This window comes from Lycium barbarum, chromosome 4 (assembly GCF_019175385.1).
Source record: "Lycium barbarum isolate Lr01 chromosome 4, ASM1917538v2, whole genome shotgun sequence".
Lineage (NCBI taxonomy): Eukaryota > Viridiplantae > Streptophyta > Magnoliopsida > Solanales > Solanaceae > Lycium > Lycium barbarum.
The window spans coordinates 110,902,520-110,909,373 of record NC_083340.1 but is presented as its reverse complement, the minus strand read 5'-3'; positions in this window follow the sequence as shown (position 1 = coordinate 110,909,373).

The window sequence follows — 6,854 nt, the reverse complement described above, 5'->3', positions numbered from 1 at the left end:
ATAGTACGTGTCATAACGTTACTTGTATGAGTCTTAGGGTAATCGGGTCCCACTTAGGCAAGTTATAGAGGTCTAGAAGGTCTTTTCATCGTTTTGCACACTTTCTACTTCAATTCAATTGAACGAAAAGTTGAAAACTTTAGGTGCGGATTCCGGGGATTAGGGTTATCCCCGAGACTCGTACCCGACTTCGTTTAGTTAAGACATGCCATAGAAAGAAAGGTGAAGCCTTACATACCTCTTTCCGCTCCTTTAGCTACTCCAAATTCGAGTCACAATCTCGTCAAAATCTGCGATTTGGTCATTTTTACCAAAACTCTCATTAGCATACTTAGAGTTAACACCTTAAGGAAACAATTGGCTACCGAAATTTCGGCAGCATTTCCTCTGTAAATACACCATCCTCGACATTCAATATAACCAAATTCTTGACAAACACAATCCGGGAATTCAAACCCGGCCAAACTATTATCATAGCTCAATAATCACACTAGTGATTCACACATTTAGTTCAAGACACATGATATCAATTTGCTACTTTCTTCAAAACTTTCCAACTTCAATAAACACAATAGCAACCTTGTAATATATATTTCCTCAACATTATACTAATACCATTATTTACTATCCATGCAAGAACATTGTCCTCCAATATACATAATCTCCCACTTACCAATACTTCACCAAGGTCACCAAACCTTTATTTGCGATATGAAATCTACGACACAACAACTACAACATTGAATATAACTTGCTCGTTATTCTTCATTCTTCAACACATATACATTGCCATACATACAATATACACGGCCATGTACACATAATAAAATTACTATACCTCACGGCCATACACAACATCAATATTCTCCAACTCATTCAACTTTCATTTTCTACACATTACTTACAAACATAACAACCAAATACTAGTTAACACAATTGAAGCATGGCTTCTACACATACATATAGGTACACGGCCACATATCATATTTCTCTCCTTCATGAATTTCATCCATTTTAGCATACTACAACACATATAAACCATATATAACACATAAAACAAGATTAGAATTTACCTATCTTCTTCAACTTCTTATTTGCCTAACTCTTGGCAACTTGTATGATTTTGAACCTTTCTTGCTCCAACAACAACTCCACCTTGTTAAGCACCCTTCACTTGGTAGAAAATGATTTTTGGAGGAATTTTGCAAATTTTTCTTGGGAATTCTTGTTATGGCTGAATGGCCTAGGTTATTTTCTCCTTCTTTCTTTTCTACTCAAGTCTTGAAATTTCTAGAGGTTAGCAAGATAAGGATGACTTACTCATCCTATTTATTGACAAATTTTTGTTCAATATGGGCTTGGACCCAAGTCCTTGGCCGGTTGGGCCTAGAAATTTCCCAAATATTTACTTTCAAGCCCACTTGTATTTTTTTGCTAGTTTATGTAACCAAAATTGCCCTTCATCTTCTTCCATATTTTCACGAGTCATATTGCGAATTTCCCTTTATGCCCTTGACCTTCCTTATTAATTCCACTTCTAAGTTTTTCATAAGCAACTCATATGTCAAACAAAATAAGATATGGCCTTGCTTGTTATCTTCCCGCGATTGCCTTGAATTATCCGAATGTGAAAAATGCGGGATATAACATCCTCCCCCCCTTCAGAACATTCGTCCTCGAATGTTAAACTTGCCTCATAGCGTAGTATAATATTTCGGGGAGGTCTCCTTTGTAAATACCTCCTGTCGCTTAGCATATTCATCTTAGAAGCTTAGGTTGCCCTTTTTACGATCTTACGGTTGAAATTCCTTCTTCATGGCGTCCGCTGCGTCTATCCCCTCACTAGACATGTTCCCGTATACCGCCATATTAGGTATTCCTTGCCTTAGCTAGTGTGGACTCAATATTGGCCTCACCCTGACATTTGTACTTTTCTCCTTCGTTCCCAAAGCTTTCCGTTGTCACGACTTCCCTTTTTCTGTTAGTCTAGTCCGGCTCGGCCTATGTGACTCGTGTGGGGTTTCTAACCACTTCCCACACCCCAATTTACTCTGGGCTACCTACTTTTACACTCGTCTCTTGTTTCCGCATCTATGAAATTTTCAGCATATTTCCCAGGGGGTCACCCATCATGGGATTACTCCCACCTGAGCACGCTTAACCTTGAAGCTTTAATGCATTTCAATGTCTCGGTGTCAATATTTTTACTTCCGCTTCCTCGTACTACTTATGCCGCATAATATGGAACGAGTTGGGGTCTCGGCAGTTTTCGAAACGTCCGCGTAACACGTCTTTTCCTTTATTTACAGTTCTAACCTTCGCAATTTTCGGGTGTTCGCCTTTTACCTATGCGTATGGCCACTTCCGTCCAAATTTCCAAATTCTCAATGTGTTCAGTAATACAGAGGACAGTATAGGGAAAAAAATAAATTTCGAATTAATTAACACATGTCTATCACAGAGGATACTGAAAAAGTACCTGTGGCCGCGTCTGCGGAAGCCTTAGGGTCCTGTCGTCCTGTCAGTGCATATAGGCGGTGCGGAGGACCGGCTGAACTAGGTGCTCCTCCCCTACCTCGGCCGCGGCCTGCTGGAGCCTGAGAAGTCTGTCCACGAGGGCGCACGGTCGACGATGAACCGATCGCTGATCCGGCTGGCTGAGTTTGGCCTCCTCCATCCTTTAGTGGGCAATCACGTACAAAATGGTCAGTCCGACCACAGGCAAAACAACCACCGGTGTCTAGGTAGCACTGCCCAGAGTGTGGCTTGCCACACCGAGCACATCGTGGTGGGGGAAGCCCCGTCCTGCTAGAATCGGCTCTGTACTGGAGTCTTGAAGCCTTAGAGCCTTGTCCTGTTCCTGAATTGGTAGGTCGGTCAAATCCCCATTCCGCTAATCGAGGAGGTGCACTGGCCGCTGGTTGGCCCGAATACCCAGATTGCTCTTGTGCCTGCCCCCCTCTATACTCGCTCCTACCCCTAGAAAATCTGCCTCTTTTTCTGGAACCCCTATCTGGATAGCTCTCCTCTCTCCGCGTCTGATACTGCTCCTCCAGATTTTGGGCGTGGGCCTGGATGCGAGTAATAGTCATCCCGTCTTGGAGTGAGGCCGTCAAACACTCCTTAACCAAATGTGGCCCTAGCCCGCTTACAAATCGGTGCACATGGTCTCCCCTATCTGCTATCAGGGCGGGGGCATACCTGGCGAGCGAGTTGAAACGAAGGCTGTATTCCCGAACGCTCATATTTCCCTGTCTCAAGTTCAAGAACATATCGGCTCGAGCCCGTCGAACCTCTGGCGGTAGAAAATGTCGTAGGAAAGCCTCAGTGAACTCCTGCCAAACCGGAGGGGGTGCATTTGCTCCCCTCGATGATATCCAGTTACCGTACCACAGAACTGCCACATCCCGCAGCCTGTATGAAGCCAACTCTACGGACTCCGTATCCGAAGCATGTATGATCCTCAGAGTCCTCAGCATCTCGTCTATAAAACCCTGCGGGTCCTCCTCTGGCTTCGATCCATAGAACTCTGGCGGCTTCAGGGTAATAAAGTCTCGGGCCCTTGCGCTTACCGCCCTGTCGCCTGTGTCCACATCTTGCCGCTGAGCTTGCGCGGCGACTAGCTGGGTCAATAACTGGATGGCCTCTGCCATCTGCTGGCCCGGAGCTGCTGGCGGTGGAACTGGAGGTGCGGGGGCTGCAGCTGGAGCTCTTCCCTGCTCTGCCGGTGCAGGGGGTGCAGGAACAGTCTGAGGGGGAGCTTCATTGTGAGATTCTTCTTCGTCTAGCTCCTGTTCAACTCTGCGGGCCGCCGCCCCCTTGGCTTTCTCGGCCGTCGTAGCCTTTCTCTTCGGCGGCATTACTGAAACCATAACATCGGTTTTAGAAAAGGAGCATGGAAGCCTGGTAACATAGCTCTATCGCACGATTTCAGAATACAAAGAAGGTCACATTTCCTAAATGCCCTGTAGCCTCCTGTCTATAAGTATGGCGCGCTACACACCCATAGACAAGACTCTACTGGACACGGCTCGTAGACAAACCCTAGGACCGAACTGCTCTGATACCACTTCTGTCACGACCCGACCAGGGGCCGTGACGAGTACCCGATACTTGTACCGAGCACCCCTTAGCTATCCTGTACAAACAGTGCCATATTTTTTTTTTTTCTAAACATTAACATTTGCAGTAAACTTTCTAATATCGCGTTACACCAGAACGCGGACCATTCGGAATAAAATACATTAAACTGTACATAGCTGACTGTGTATATCTGTCTACGAGCCTCTAGACATAGTACATTTATACAGAGAAAGGGCCGAGTACTATCGCGCCCGAAAATACATACACAAAATAGTACCGATGTAATAAGGCTCCGGAACAACTGGAGCGCTGTCGAATGCTGCTGATAGGGCACTAGGAATCTGGTCCGTATACCTGCTGACCTGCGCGGCATGAAACGCAGCGTCCACAAGAAGGGACGTCAGTACGAATAATGTACCGAGTATGTAAGGCATGGAAAACAATACAAGCAGTAACATGAAGTACGATCAATAATAATATCACGGAGCCATAGGGCGTATAACGAGGCAAGAACGTAACCTGTACATAGGAAGGCCCCTCTTTAGGCCTGCTGTCATGTAGGCTTGTCTTTTCGTCTTTGAAACGTTTCTTTTCATAGGCATAGGAATCACCTCTTTATATTACTTATTCTCGTGTACAGAAATAAAACAGTACGTTTCAGTAACGGTATCATTTGCTCACGTTTACGGACACCGAATACAATCGGCTCTCCCAACCCCCCCTCGGTGTCCCTTATTCATGTATACAGAAAACAGTACAATTCAGTAGACGGTATCTTTCATTTACATTTACAGACGCCGAATACAATCGGCTCTCCCAACCCCCTCCCCAACGATGACCCAACATAGTACATCACATATGTATCACACATTATATATATATATATACAGACGCCGCGTACGGCTCATCCCATATCCCGCGTCCGGGCATCCCGCGTCCAGGATGGAATCCAGCTGAATCAGGTGGTGATATAACAGTGGCCCTTCCCTTTTTCCCCACATACACATACATATACATTTACTCATCATTTATGCATATACATGTCTTATATACATTTACTTTACCATATATATATACATACCCATACACGTATACCCGTTTTATGTACCTATATCATATAAGCACACAAGAGAGCCAAGGAAAATCATGTATCCATCGGAGTGACATAAGGTCGGTGACCTCCGATTACGTTACGGAATGCTAGTGATAGCTTTGTCTCACCTTGAAGGAACAAGTATTTTAAGGCGAAACTATCAACGGAAAATAGTGTTACAGTAACCGAAAATGAAATCTTAGGTATTTTAGAAAATAAAGTTATAACTAGAAAATATAAACATGATTCAACAATTAGTTTATCGCTTTCATGTTTATATGAAGTACTTGGCTTAGTCGTAGAGTCGTTCCGGTCGTACTTATCATAGCTACATTCTCTTGTCCGACATTGTCATTATCATTATCATCATAGAAACACTCCCGCTGGAGTAGTCATAGTACTTATCACTTGGTGACGAAATCGGGATCAAAGGCCCCCTTTTGATTCACTTCAAGTACGTTAACCAAGATTATAGGAAAATCCGAGAGTAACGGGCCCACCTCGGGCCGGACGAGGTAGCGTATATAATTTACCCATAGTACGTGTCATAACGTTACTTGTATGAGTCTTAGGGTAATCGGGTCCCACTTAGGCAAGTTATAGAGGTCTAGAAGGTCTTTTCATCGTTTTGCACACTTTCTACTTCAATTCAATTGAACGAAAAGTTGAAAACTTTAGGTGCGGATTCCGGGGATTAGGGTTATCCCCGAGACTCGTACCCGACTTCGTTTAGTTAAGACATGCCATAGAAAGAAAGGTGAAGCCTTACATACCTCTTTCCGCTCCTTTAGCTACTCCAAATTCGAGTCACAATCTCGTCAAAATCTGCGATTTGGTCATTTTTACCAAAACTCTCATTAGCATACTTAGAGTTAACACCTTAAGGAAACAATTGGCTACCGAAATTTCGGCAGCATTTCCTCTGTAAATACACCATCCTCGACATTCAATATAACCAAATTCTTGACAAACACAATCCGGGAATTCAAACCCGGCCAAACTATTATCATAGCTCAATAATCACACTAGTGATTCACACATTTAGTTCAAGACACATGATATCAATTTGCTACTTTCTTCAAAACTTTCCAACTTCAATAAACACAATAGCAACCTTGTAATATATATTTCCTCAACATTATACTAATACCATTATTTACTATCCATGCAAGAACATTGTCCTCCAATATACATAATCTCCCACTTACCAATACTTCACCAAGGTCACCAAACCTTTATTTGCGATATGAAATCTACGACACAACAACTACAACATTGAATATAACTTGCTCGTTATTCTTCACTCTTCAACACATATACATTGCCATACATACAATATACACGGCCATGTACACATAATAAAATTACTATACCTCACGGCCATACACAACATCAATATTCTCCAACTCATTCAACTTTCATTTTCTACACATTACTTACAAACATAACAACCAAATACTAGTTAACACAATTGAAGCATGGCTTCTACACATACATATAGGTACACGGCCACATATCATATTTCTCTCCTTCATGAATTTCATCCATTTTAGCATACTACAACACATATAAACCATATATAACACATAAAACAAGATTAGAATTTACCTATCTTCTTCAACTTCTTATTTGCCTAACTCTTGGCAACTTGTATGATTTTGAACCTTTCTTGCTCCAA